The sequence below is a fragment of the Rhyacophila brunnea genome, unplaced genomic scaffold, assembly GCF_057557595.1.
Source record: "Rhyacophila brunnea isolate RB1 unplaced genomic scaffold, BYU_Rbru_1.0 scaffold_3, whole genome shotgun sequence".
Classification (NCBI taxonomy): domain Eukaryota; kingdom Metazoa; phylum Arthropoda; class Insecta; order Trichoptera; family Rhyacophilidae; genus Rhyacophila; species Rhyacophila brunnea.
In genome coordinates, this window is record NW_028232965.1 from 54,434,533 (window position 1) to 54,449,005 (window position 14,473).

Genomic DNA, 14,473 nt, shown 5'->3' on the forward strand with positions numbered 1-14,473 from the left:
TAATAACATAAAAGAATTCCATACGTATCATTTACTCCAAAATAGTTGTTGGCATGTCACCTAATATTAAAAATTGTATTTTATTACGTTTTAGGCACGCGAGCATAAAAAAGTTTGCCTTCTCTGAGTGTAGAGGTTACAATATTATATAACATAAAATTTATATACAGTAGAACGTCGATATAGCGGAGAAAATATCCGGTCAAATGTGAAAATTGTTAAAAACACCTGTCTATCCTACATATTTAAATCTAAGTGTCACCTCTTGCATGCATGGTTCTGCAAAATAATAATAATCACGTAATACCTCTCGTGCTCGAATTCGTGTCATAATTCCATGCCGTCCTTCTCGTAGACTAAAACGTAGAGCAGTGTAGCACTAGTGTAGCACGAAGTAAATGGACGCATTTATTACTCCATTCAATAAGTTAAGTAGGTGAAGGTGACCACGGGAGAAAAATAAACAGCAGATAAAGTTATGATCTTGGAAAATGGCGATGGAAGTGAATGTAGCGAGGAAGAAGAAATAACACGCCCAAAAACAAAGTTATCAGCTATAAGATCGCATCTCATCTCTAATATTGACTATTCTTCAGATAACGAAATTCAACTATATTAAACGCATTATCGTTATTTCAAAGAGATGAGTATAAACATACAGCAGACTTTAGACGTGGAAACAAAACGTGATTTTTTTTCAAAGCTGGATTACAGAAAGTGAACGCATCGACATCAAACATTGATGTCACTCTACAACTGGTTTGTCTGGATATATCATCTGAAGACGAATAAACAGAATTTAGTTTGTGTTTTTGTATAACGGATTTTCGGCTTTAACGGACACTACCTCACCCGTATTAGTCCGTTATATCGAGGTTCTACTGTACAGTGTGTCTTTTTAGAGACAAGTTTAGCGGTTTATTTGCCATGTAGGTACGTAACCTAAGTAGGTATTCACTGTAAGTTGCTGTATGTATACCTACAGCCAAAACATCTTGATGACTTATCCAGTATTTTGTACTGTTTTAATTATTTCTACAATCCAATGCGGATAATATCCACAAACGAAGATATTTATAAATGCTTAGGTACCTACTAAAGTTTTATTTTAAAATTATCCAACTAAATTATATAAATATAGAAATAAAAATTAAACCTCTCTTTATATTTTTCAATTACGTTAACAGCCCGGCTAGCTCAGTCGGTAGAGCATGAGACTCTTAATCTCAGGGTCGTGGGTTCGAGCCCCACGTTGGGCGAATATTTTTTACGCTCAAACCTAAAAATATGTTTTTCTCACATAATCTAGAAATCCTTATCGGTAGGTAAGTAATCTAATCTGCTTGCTACTAACAATATGCCGATACCTACTTTACGAAAGTATAGAATACTTCTTTTTCATTTGTATGAATATGAGGAAATCATCTTCTCATTATACTGAAAGAACATTTACATAATAAATATGAGGGTTTGTATTACTTATAATTAATTATACTTATTTAAATAATAGAAAAAAAAACATTGTACTTGTTTAGAATACTCCATAAATTTAAAATGTCTCGTTTCGGTATATCAAACACCTTCTATCGTATTATTATACTATCCGGCTACATTAATTATATTATAAATATATACTTTTTGCTTGAGCGATTTACGCCACTTTTTTCACAATTTTATTTATCCACAAAAGTGGAAATTGATTTAAAAAAATCAATTGTTGAATTTTCAGTTTAGTGGGGCAACAAAACAATTTCTATGAAGACCTAGGTAAATCAATGTAAATATTCAAATGTATTGTGTAAGTAAGAATAATAGTATTACATTTTGAAATACCTTGCCCAGTTCAGGAATTGTATAGGAATTAATTTATTGCCAGCACTCTCTCGTAAATATTCTTATATCATTAAGTAGGTAATTATTTTCTCAAACTCATAATAAATTTTGATCTTGTAGTGTTGTTGTTGGTAAGTATACATATAGATAGATATTGCATTGTTTTATTATTACGAAAATATGGCGAAATAATTTATTTTGTAATGGTTGTTGATATCAAAGAATTTCTTTGAGAAAACGCCAGAATTTTCCATCATGGTTTCGTTTTAATTTCTATAAGATGAATTTAACATTGAAAGTATTTGCAATAACGATTTTATATAAATTTTCTTAAAATTGCGCGTGGAAACAAAAGCTTTTAATATAAACTGAAGTCTTTCTTGGGATTGATATTGTATGTAGGTACCTAGTTAACAAAGGATCTCTATATTTTCAAAAAAATTGTAGGTAAAATTTGAAAGTACATATTATATTTTGACCCCATATTTTTCTTTTCACTTTATAGTGGTTACATTATTTAGGAATAAAAAAAACAAAAAAAAAACTGTTGCAAATGGTTTAATTGGTTATAAGCTAGAATTATTAAAAATATATCCGGATTATTAAACATTAGTTAGGTACCTATCTGTGTTGAAACAAAGTGTATCGATTATTAATTGTTTTCAGCTATATTGCCATGCCTAGACAATATGTTTTTGAATAAGCTTATGAACACATATCTATGATATATTTATATTTCAGTGCATTGAAAGTTATAATAAAAAAAACGATTAGTAATCGTCTCAGTAAACATTCAGAAATGTGGAAATATAAAAGTTTTTCTGAAACTAACCTTAATGCTAAATAGAATCAGCTCAACTTATTAATATTTTTATAGCTGTTTTATGTTTCTATGTCCATCTCTCCGATGACCGGTTTTAAGATTCAAACTCACAAAGCACACTGGGGTGTGTGGTGACCTTAGTCTTACGCATCGTGATAGGGGTGGGTTGGATGGTACGTTTTATTCGATTCTTCCCAAGGTTGACAAATGATGACAGCTGGATATACAGAGTACTCATGGTTCACTATCTTTAGAAGTATGGAATACAACGGAGAAAAGGATGAAAACTTATAATAATAATATATTAACAATATATTCAAATAGGTAGTTCCTATGTTCCTGTTCTCTGTGGAGATTTATAATATGCTGCGATTAGGATCAGACATTGTCAAAAGAAGAAGAAGAAGTCCTTATATTATTATAATTTAATTATATTATGTTAGAAATACAAGATTATATGGGGGTCTAGGATGATTCGGCGCTGGGACAATTGGGCGCTACGCAATCGAAAGAAATTCGAAAATAAATAGACGTTCGTGAATTATAGGTACTTTTAAAATATGTTTTTAATACTTGGTGAGAATTTAAATATACACATATAAATAATGATTTAATTGTGTACCTACATATATGTTTAAGGTCCAACGAGAAGAGAGTTCTTTTATTTTTATATAAAACGTCAGGTATAATAATGCTCAATCTAAAAGAGAAAAATGAATTAAAACTACAAATTATTATATAAAAACGTATTATAATAATTCTTCGTCTACTTTCTGTATCTAATCGTAATGAATGAATTTATTTCATTCGACAGTGCGGCGCCCACTTGTCCTGGCGTCCCATTCATTATAATAATTATCAATTACATTAATTAAGTTTTCGGTTAAATAGTATTAATTACCCCCTTTTTAATACTTAAACAATATAACAAATTAGTACCTAATTACAAGTTGGAAAAATTACATTCTCTTATTTTTTCTAATATTGTGTCAATTTTTCGATTCGCAATAATTGAATAAAAAAAATATTAGTATCGAATTTCTACAAAATTAAATAATATTTTAACACAATTTTTTACAATGCTTGCCTCGTATAATTTAAAAACAAAAATATAACAGAAATATTATTCACTAAGATGCGAAAGCTCCAAGAAAATTGAACGAAAGTGATGCCATAATAAAATGAAATCCTTACAATCTGAAAAGCTCCTTATACCTATAGCTTTTGAAGGTTTGTTATGGAACTAAATGAATTATGCCTTCCAGAATTCCTCCGCATTTTGGCACCTTTTAGTGCAAATTTTTTCCAGTTCTCTTTAATATACACAAAACATTACGCTGGAAAATATAAACGTTTATCGTTTTTGACAATCATAAGAGAGAAAAACAAAACTTATTTTGCAGATAAATTTTGTTGAAGTGTTCAACAAAAAAAAAAACAAATGGCAAAAATGAAAAAGTAAACTTTACTAGAAACACACAATAATTGCCTAGTTTAGTTTGTCGGAACAAGTCAGTGTTTAAATTTCCAAAAAATTCAAATAGATATCAGAAATACTGGATATACCTAAGCTGATGTGAGGTTAATAATTTTATTACTTACTCTGACGACTGTAATCGCGGACAAACTTTTCCACCCTTAATTTCGGTTAAGTATTTTTCAATCACGAGATCTCGGGATTGGATAAAACATACGGAAGGAATTTCTACAAAAATAGTTTTTCCACGTAATATGAATTGATGCTAATAAAAAAGATTCCAGACCAATGTTGAATATTGTAAGTACCATCATACTAGTATTATTTTTTAAACTAAGTAGGTATCCAATTTTATTACGGGTTTCTTAAAGATCGTTAATTAATAATGGCCAGTTTCACTGTTACTTAGTACCTATACCTAGTATATAATATTATTTAGGAAGTAGTGATAAAAATATTAAGAACTTGATTGTAAGTAATTAAGTAACTATTTAAAACAAATTATACTTATAAATATAACTGACAATTAAATTGTACATCATGTACATTTCCAATACGCATAAATTCAAATTAAAATACATCTTCAAAAATAATGTTTCCGCCCGGGATCGAACCGGGGGCCTTCCGCGTGTTAGGCGGATGTGATAACCACTACACCACGAAAACAGGTGAGAGACGCAATATACTGAACAAAGAAATTACTTTGAACACGCTCTTGGCTTGCTACGACGCATTAGAAAGTAATTCAATGAATTAATAAACAATTATTATCGAACCAATAAAACGAGTTTTAATCAGAATAAGATACACGTATTGTTTAATTGCAAAGACGTGAGGTATGAACGTTGTTTAGTTATTAGTATTTATGGAAACTTAAAACTGACGTAAGAGTTTCTGTGGTATATTCATGGCCCCCACGTCCTGAAGCGGGCCCCCAGGCCAGAATCTTTGGCGGGCCCCCTACCTATCACGAAGGTTAAAGGCAGTCTGACACTCTACAGTGGCATTTTCTAAATGGTGTTCGAGGTCAATAAAAATTCAGTGTATTTTTAGCGAATATCTAATTATGGAGTTGTCGAGTATCAACACGCATCGCACAACCATGCTTATATTTTAAAATGGTAATAAGCGCCGCAGGCGACTTTTTTTACTATTAGGGCATATTTAAGATGTTTTTTTATCTCAATGATGTGGTCGACCCGCCACGCCCGGCCTCCCTGAACCCGGGCCCCTGGGCTAGAGCCCTGTCAGCCCCCCCTTATGGGGGCCATGAGTATATTATTATATTTTGTTTTTGTAGGTACCTATACAATAAAAGTACTGTTGGTGTATGTTTTTTAATGGAAACTGAAGAAAAACAAAATTTAAACCGAGGAGTTCTAGTGGCGCATTGCAGTCTCTTTCGCACTCATCAGTCAGTCGAGGTAATGACTAACGTCTGCATCGCACGTTAATGACCTACCAAGTGCTACGGTTCAAATGCGGTGGAATAGGATTAACGCAGTATTTGCTGAATATTTTTAATAATTATAAACAATAACTAACGTATGATATTTTAGTTCTCATAACCAGATATTTAATTTCATACCACCATCATCAACATCATCGGAATGTAAGATTCAAGAGATGGAAATTTTATTTGTTCTATCCAAGTATAACTACACAGAGATTCCGCTGTTGAATACTGGTCCCAAACCAACCCCCGCATCACACTCGGTCTTAATCGAGCGTATCACGAGGCCCTACGTTTGCGTGTGAATCACCAGCAGTTTTTTTTACGCCTGGGAATATCTCAGGAGCAGATACCCAAGTCTCTTTACACAATACTGTTTTCGACCACTACTGCAGCTATCTAGGATAGGTTTGTATCGAAGTATTAGCACATATTGTAACAATTACAATAAATTAGTTCCTATGGTTACTATATTATGTGCTATATTTTAACAGCACCTTTTTTGGCTGTGGTAAATTTTAGAGCGAGATAAACAGTTTTGACTGTTTAGACGGCTAACTTATTGTAATTGTTACAATAAGTGTTTACTTCGATACACACCTACCCTAGATAGCTGCCGTAGCGGCCGAAAGCAGTCTTGTGTATAGAATAGATGCGCTGATATTATAACTTTCGAATAGTTTCTATTCAAATTGGAAAATAAATTACAGATATTATAACGCGGTCGACTGGTATTGACTTTCGTAAGTTACTTATAATAGCTCAGCTATAGTGCAATAGTGATTTTGAATTTTAAAGTTTATCTAGTTGAATAGAATATAAATAGCAAAGATATTATTTACTTGCGAAAGACCAATGAATAATTTAAATATTTATATATTTAAATAATTGTTAGGTGGAAACATTAAAATACAGGTTTATAAGCACCTGTTTTTGTACGATATTATTTAATTAGGTATGTCATAATTGACGACTGATGTTTATTACCTACTCAATATTATTATGAATCAGTGATTAATTATAAGTAAATTATTTTTAATTTATACTTGAAGTTATTACCTATAATTAAATAGAAATTCTATAAATACTTATTACAAAATTTACATTGCTTTTAATACCTACCTAATTATGTAATCATTGAATTAAAATTATATTCCGATAAAATAATAACCACTTCATATTTTTAATGGGAGATTTTCTTCATATTTTATTAATCAACTTAAAGCTCAAAGCCATTTTCGCCCGACATTATCTGTGCCAGGGGTGCCCATGGTTAGGGAGACGCGGGCGTACTTGAGAGTTTCAAGATTTAGGGGGCGGCCAATTTTGCAAAATTTTAGTATACGTAATAAAAATTTGGTTTTAAATTTCGCTAAAACTGGATAAAATGCTGTACCAAGATAAATCACTTTTATCGTTTACATTTCACAGTAGGTATTTTTAGTATAATATTTATTGATTACCGACCAAACAACTTATGGCTTTAAATGTTTAAATGAACAATTTGTTAAGACATTGTTTTTATTCGAAATAAATAATATATTGTATTTAAAAAAAATCTTGAACAGGACTATTTTCAATATTGAAAACTTAAATGTTTGGATTATTCGTTCAGACTCTGAAATGTATCCTAATTCAAACCATTTACATCAAATTGTTTTGTCATTTAAGACTTTCAAAAGCTAGAAAAGACTTTTAGGAAAGCGTGTCACACATTAAAAATATTGAAACGATACTCATACAAGAAGAGTGTTATTAATTAAAATATTCTTCATAATGTATGAAATATCTATAAATCCCACTATTCTGCAGCTGCATGAGTTGGGAAGCCGCTATACATAATAAATTATAATAAGATATAGACAAATCTCTTTTGGGGCGCCAAGAGTCATAAATAAGTGCTTAGCTTGTCAGTGGCAAAAAGTGACTTTTGGAAAGAGGTAGGCTATGGAGATTAGAAAAAAAAGAACACACTTGTCAGGTATACTTACGGGAAATAAGAAGATAATACGATATTACTACTGATGAATAGGTGCACAAACACTAATTCGATGAAATTGCTCACTGATGACACAAAATTGAGCGATGAGTTTAAAAAATATGTATTTTCTTAAACACTTGTATATACTTACATCAAAAATAATTATACAAAATTATTTTTTATTTAAACAATCTAGGTAAGTGTATTTATTTGTGTGTGATTGAATGTCATAAGTATATATTTTTTTAGATTTTCTAATTATTAATTATTTTGGACAAAACTGCAGTCATAGACAATAATATTCCATACAAAAAAATCAGCATTCCTCGCTGAATAATCCGATACAATAGTTAAAAACAGATGGCGTTTTTAACGTTTAGTAGATGGTTCTGTAATCTGTATATTATAACATTGCTACATATACGACAGATGTCGTTAGCAAATTAAATATTTTTTTATGAAATATAGAATAATCAAGTTATTGTTTAAATACGTCAATATGCTATGAAAAAATATTTTTCTTAATAAGGCAGAGTTTACATAATCGCTTATAGTATGAAATCTTCGCCACTATTAATAGCCTATGATACATTAGGTAAGTAGGTAAGCAGTGACGTCCCGTGGGGGAAGGCAGATTGAGCGTCGCTTGGGGGCGGCAGTTATCAAAGGGTGGCAAATCGAGGAGAATCACTAAGTATATATAGAAATACGTAGGTATATAAGTATTAACAGAAATATTTTTCCATTAAAAAAATCAGCTCACTGGTTGGAAACAAAATGCTAATAATTAGATACTATAAAAGTTTTAACAGGATTTCTTTGTCGGGTTCGCAATGTCTAGTTTACTTCCGTTGTTCTTGGACGTCGCGTTATAGGTAAACAGCAATGAAGTGTGTAAACCTTATTTAAAATTTATCCAAATATTCCAAATATGTTTGTTACTCGCGAGTTTTGGAAGTTGTTAAGTGTATATATAAATTGAATGTACCTATCTGAAACCGTAGACTCGAAATATTGTATATTGAAGCAGATATAGTATTTCAATTAGATTTAGTGGTATTATATATCTTGATAGTAATGTATCCATACAACACAATTCTTAAATATTGGAGTAGGTAATGAAAGTATGATAAAAAGTACTGAATAAGGAAAATGTGTCGGCATTTTGACACTGCCTAGGGGCGGTATTTTGTCTAGGGACGTCGCTGTAGGTAAGTTATGCTGACTCATTCTACTTTGTCAAAAGTCGTTTGAGAATAATATAGCAAAATAAATAACCGCATATTATGTAGTCCATAAATACCTAGTTATTTTATAAATGCACCCATACAATGTGAATATAAATTTATTTACATTTAATATCAAGATAATATAATAAACCATTTGAAATCACTCGGTAATCAGGAATACGATGTCTATACAAATTTATCTTATCTTAAAACAAGTTAAAGGTAACGCCAAACACAACTTGGTGTCGATATTCAGAGTTTATCGTATAAACAGCCAAGTATCTCGAAGTCAACAAGATAAGAATAGATTCCTTCTCAAGCCCAGAACAGTTTTGAATAACTAGATGCTAAAGGAGAGAAGATATCTGTCCAAATTGCTATCGAGTCCTAAAATCAGAGTAACTGAATAAAATTCAAAGGGAAAATTGACTTATTTATCACTGAAGTGTGATTAACTTGGTAAAATATCTTGTCAATTTCTATTTTTGTGCTGAAAATAATGTGTACGTCTCGAGTTTTGTAATGAGTTTTGTTTCCCATCAAATCACTGGTAACATTGAGTTTCTTTTTCATTAAAACAGTGTCGGGAAACAGTGTATTGAATTTTGGAAATAAGTACATTCTTTCCACGAATTTTTCTGAGGAGTTTATTGAATAAGAAAAGTAAATTTGTTTCATTATTATTCAAAGATTGATCGATCGCCTGCCGAGAGTTATTGTAATTCAAATTAAATTCCCGCATTCACTGATAATGTTTTTTGTGATGCATATTGAAAAATGTTATCATGAACAAATTCAATACAATGATTTTTTCAATTAAATCAATGCTATTGCTATTTATATTGTATACAAATACAAAAAAAATAATTACAAGATAAAAAGAACTTTTTATATACTTACAACGTTTTTAAATTTTCTGTTGAATCATATAAAGTTGACTTGACTAGCTTAAACGATCAAATGAATTGGTATTTGATAGAAATAATACTGAAATCTCATTTTGACACTCATATTGATTTCCATAGTAACGCACGTATATATTAATAATTTAGTTCCTAGCAACCAATAATAGTGGATTGGATTACGGATTTCTTCCGAAATAACTTTTCATACAAAACAGAATTAACTGAAAATGAATTCAATTCTACCTAAAGATGGCTAAAAGTATTAAAAATGCATTGGCATTGTGTTCTGATATATTCTAAAAGTTTCAAATGTCTAGCTAGTCGGGAAGTTAGTTAAAAATCGATTGCAAGATTTGTACCGGACAAACAACCGCCGGAAAAACAACTACCGGACAAACAACCACCGGACAAATAAGAATATGAGCTAATAAAAACGTTGTAAAAATACGTATGCAACACAAATTTAATATTATCATGATATAAATTAAACAAAATTTTGATAGCACTTATATTGATTATTAATTGATTAACATCATTGAAAAAGCTATACATAAATGATTTTAAATCGATCTAATTAATGATGTTCAAGACGAAATAGCTATATATGATGACAGCGAATGAAATTCTATAAAAGTTAATCAAATACTATTGAGCTTCGATACATAATAAATGCCCGAAATTAAATTATACAACGGTTTGTATACTTTTATTTGCCGCTACACAAACGCATGTGCACTATCATTCACTTGAAACCCAACGCACGTTCACAGCTTTAAACTTTACTATCAAATTAAATATATTTTGGACAGTCCACATCGTAAAAAAATGGGTGCTTTAATTACAATACAAGATTCCACAAGCGTCGCTACTTCCTATGAAACAGAATAAATAACACCCAATTATGGCCACACTTTCACACTCTTCAGCACATTCATACGGATTATAATATCACTATGCTAGACCAGCTTTTATTCAGTAATTGTGTGTATTATCTTTTTATTTTACTAATGTTGGCCGTATAATATAATCTAAAAATCCTTAGAAACATACCTATACTATAAAGTAGGGATAGCAATACCGGTATCCCAGTATTTTTCGATACCGAAATACCAGTTTTAAAAATCACACAATACCGAAATATTCGGTATTGTAAGTAGAAACAAAATCAGGGTACTCAGAAATATGTTCTGTGAACAAAATGTATTAATAATTCACATAAAAGGCTTAACAAGACTGTATTTTTTGTTGGTATTTGTCATTTATGTATGAATTTTGTCGTTTCCATTTGCCCATCGATTTGTAAATATATTTTTTATTAAAATTTGAATAATTTTAAAATTGTTATATCTATTTTTTTCTCTTTAACTTAAAATATATGCATGCCATGCACAATCATAGGTTCGCCATCACTGGTTTAATGTGTACTATTTTGTCGGATCTTCACCCCTCGCCACTGGATATAGCTGACAATAAATATATTAGGACTAGGTTCTTAAAATACACCGTTAATAATGATGAAGACATGTTTCGATCATGCTAGAAATGTCCCAGGATTGTAGTGAGATACTTTAATGTTATATAATTTTCCATTAACTATTTCTTTTTTAAGCAAATAATTCACAAGATTTAAGAATGTACCATTCTAATTATTGAACATACATTGTAAAACACTAAGAAGTAAGACACCCTGCAGGATCGAACCTAAAGTAGTAAGTACCTACTTCGATTTAATAAACAAAAACCGATTGCCAATAGTAGCTTGATTTAGAAGAGCGCTGATGAACAGGTATTAAAGGCTTATTGTCGTAATTAAAATGTCACATTGTAGCACAATGGACAATGCGCATGGGGCGTAAACCCAAGAGATGCAGGTTCGATCCTGCCGGGTGTCTTACTTTTTTCAAAAAAGATTTTTTCTGTTGGTTATAAAAAAAAAATCTCAGAAATGTTTTTCAAAATTATGTATGTTATATAATTTTCCCTTATAAAAATCAAGTCGTAATAACCGATCGGCCAAACCAAACATCGAGCAGACATGAAGAGCTTCTGCTCTTCAACTGAAATAATATGGAGACTCCCAGAAGATCTAATTAGCATTCTTCAATTTACACATGGCACAATTCATACTAGATCGTTGAAACATAAACATAGCTCACTGAAATTCTGCCCAAGTAAGTACCCAGTTAAGCTTTCCAGTTTCCCACAGTTTTATTTGCGAGCGCATTTTATATTAAATTAAATGCGAGTAAAGTTTCATTAATTGTTGCAAATGCTTGCGCTACACAGACATCTATAAAGAAGTCTTTTTTTACCTTGTAACCGCGACTGTTGCAAATTACACTTTTGCTGTTCCGGAGTCATAAAATGTTAAATATTCACTCGCGAGCGAATTACCCCAGTTAGAATAGACACCGATTCATACAAGAATGCCGGTATGCCAGCACATTTTCTCTTTTGAAAAAATGGTCAAAATCGTTAAATTAATGACATACGGATATAACTAATCAAACTCCAGACAGTGTAAGCCGTTGAAATTCCCAGTTCTTAACGGCCCACATGCTCAGCGTAAATTGAGCTTTAATGCTATTTTCAAAGCATGATCCTGGACATTCCTTAAACGGTGTAGATAATCTATTTATATAATTTTGAAGCCTTATTATCCGTTATATTTATTTTTAAACATTTGATGACTGCATAAAGTATTTTTATTACATAAAATAGTATTATTTTAAACCTCTCGCTCTAATGTTTTAGAATAGACATAAAATATACATAAATAAGACATAAATTTTACTAATGGTTTTATAAATGCTTTTAAAAATTAATAAATATAAAAAATCTTAACACCACTTCACATGGACGTACTGAAATATGACTATATTCTAAAACATTAGAGCGAGAGGTTTAAAAGAATACTATTTTATGTAATAAAAATACTTTATGCAGTCATCAAATGTTTAAAATAAAAATAAAGGATAATAAGGCTTCAAAATTATCTACAAAGTTTAAGGAATGTCCAGGATCATGCGTTTAAAATAGCATAAAAGCTCCATTTTGATGTACGCTGAGCATGTCCCCCCTTAACTGGTCATACCGTCAGTCATGGCCGCCACAATGAGGGGGGCTGACAGGGCTCTAGCCTGGGTCCCCGAACTCATGGGGCCCCGGCGTGGTGAGTCGACTAAATAAGTGAGATAAACACACATCACAAATTTGCTCTAACACTAAAAAAAGTCGCATGCGGTGCTGTTTTCCTTTAATCATGGTTATATTTTAAAATATGTGATTGTACGACGTAATTTTTAATTGTGTCATTACTTGATAACTCCGTAATTTAAGTGGATGTAAGTATTAAAAATACACAAAAAAGCCCTTAATTGTACAGTGAACGTCATTTTGAAAACGCTACTGTAGAGCATCACACTGTCTTTAACTTTGGCGATAGGTAGGGAGGGACAAAGATCCTAGCCTTGGGGCCCGCTTCAGGATGTGGGGGCCATGCCGTCAGTTGTTTATTCTCCCAAGGTACAGAACTAACCTGCAATTGGCAATTCCAATTGGGCGGACAATAACAGCGTTCAACCAAATCGTTTCGGGTATAGATAAATTCCACCTACGTAATGATGAGTTTATGTGGACATTGTTTTGTAAATTCTTAAAGTACGGTCGAGGGAATCCAATCCCGAGCCAAAATTCTGATCACGGGATTTCGGGATTACAATTTGACAATTCCGGGATCCCGGGACTGGTCCCGGGATTGGCATTTTTTCCCATTGTAATATAAAATTTTTATATTTACAAATAACATTGATAAAATCGGTCAAACATAAAACTAAATTTATACTATCTAAGACATTTATTGTTAATATTGTATACGTTTAATCTTGGAAATACATAAGTTTAATGGAGTAAATAATATTGTAATATAAATAATAATGTGAATTTAATATGAGATTGCGGTTTCTGATAGTAAAGACTTAATGAATGGGTTAGCGAGATTTAAAATGGTAAAGCAAATCATGGTGTACTTATGGCCTTTCCGCTTCATAAAAATCTAATTAGTCAGCCAAATATGAAACTACCGTACAACGTATGAGATCATGGTAGAATTACTTTGTTAATAGTGCGAAGCATTGTTTTTTTCCAATCATTCTCATTTTTATTAATTTATGTGAAAAAATAAAATGAATCGGCAACTTACACATGGGTATAAATCAAACTTCATTCAAACTCAGTTTATTTTTAATGTAGTTAAGTATTTGTTATTAAAGTATTTTTCTGTTATATTTTCGTTTTTATTTTATTTTTCAGAAAAATTAATAAAAAAATCAATCCCGGGATTCATAGATATCGAAAATAGCTCGGGATTCGGGATCCTGAGATTGGAATCCCTAGTCCGGTCAGTCACTTCATATTTTTTTTATTTACCATTTCACAATTAATATTGCTTGTATTTCTTAAAATGTTGTGACTTGAATTTATAATTTGTGAAGTTTACCATTTGTAAATAAATAAATTTGAAATTTGAATAGTGATTTATATAATATTTAGTTATTGGTCTAGTAAACCCCCACATTGATGTTTGCACGACCTTCAGTTGGGCCGACCGGTATTGCGACCTGGGGTTCAAAGGGGGTGATTATTTACCTTTTCGTAAATTAGCGGCATCATAGTAGACATAGAATATCTCCCCTTATTTATGATCAACCGCAGTAATAAAGTCAAAATGGTAATCCACCACACTTTAGTGTGGGTCATTTACAAAATGTATA

At 31.3% G+C, this 14,473-nt stretch overlaps 1 protein-coding gene and 2 non-coding genes across 3 annotated transcripts in view; 1 reads left to right on the plus strand and 2 right to left on the minus strand.

The window, feature by feature from the left end:
- The window catches only part of LOC147068564 (neuropeptide CCHamide-2 receptor-like), a 250,218-nt gene that overhangs the window by 201,274 nt on the left and 34,471 nt on the right, over positions 1-14,473 (minus strand). The gene's annotated exons all lie outside the window — the stretch shown is intronic.
- TRNAK-CUU (transfer RNA lysine (anticodon CUU)) lies at positions 1,187-1,259 on the plus strand. Its single transcript has one exon. It is a non-coding gene; the product is annotated as a tRNA-Lys (tRNA).
- On the minus strand, positions 4,727-4,799 carry TRNAV-AAC (transfer RNA valine (anticodon AAC)). The gene has a single exon. It is a non-coding gene; the product is annotated as a tRNA-Val (tRNA).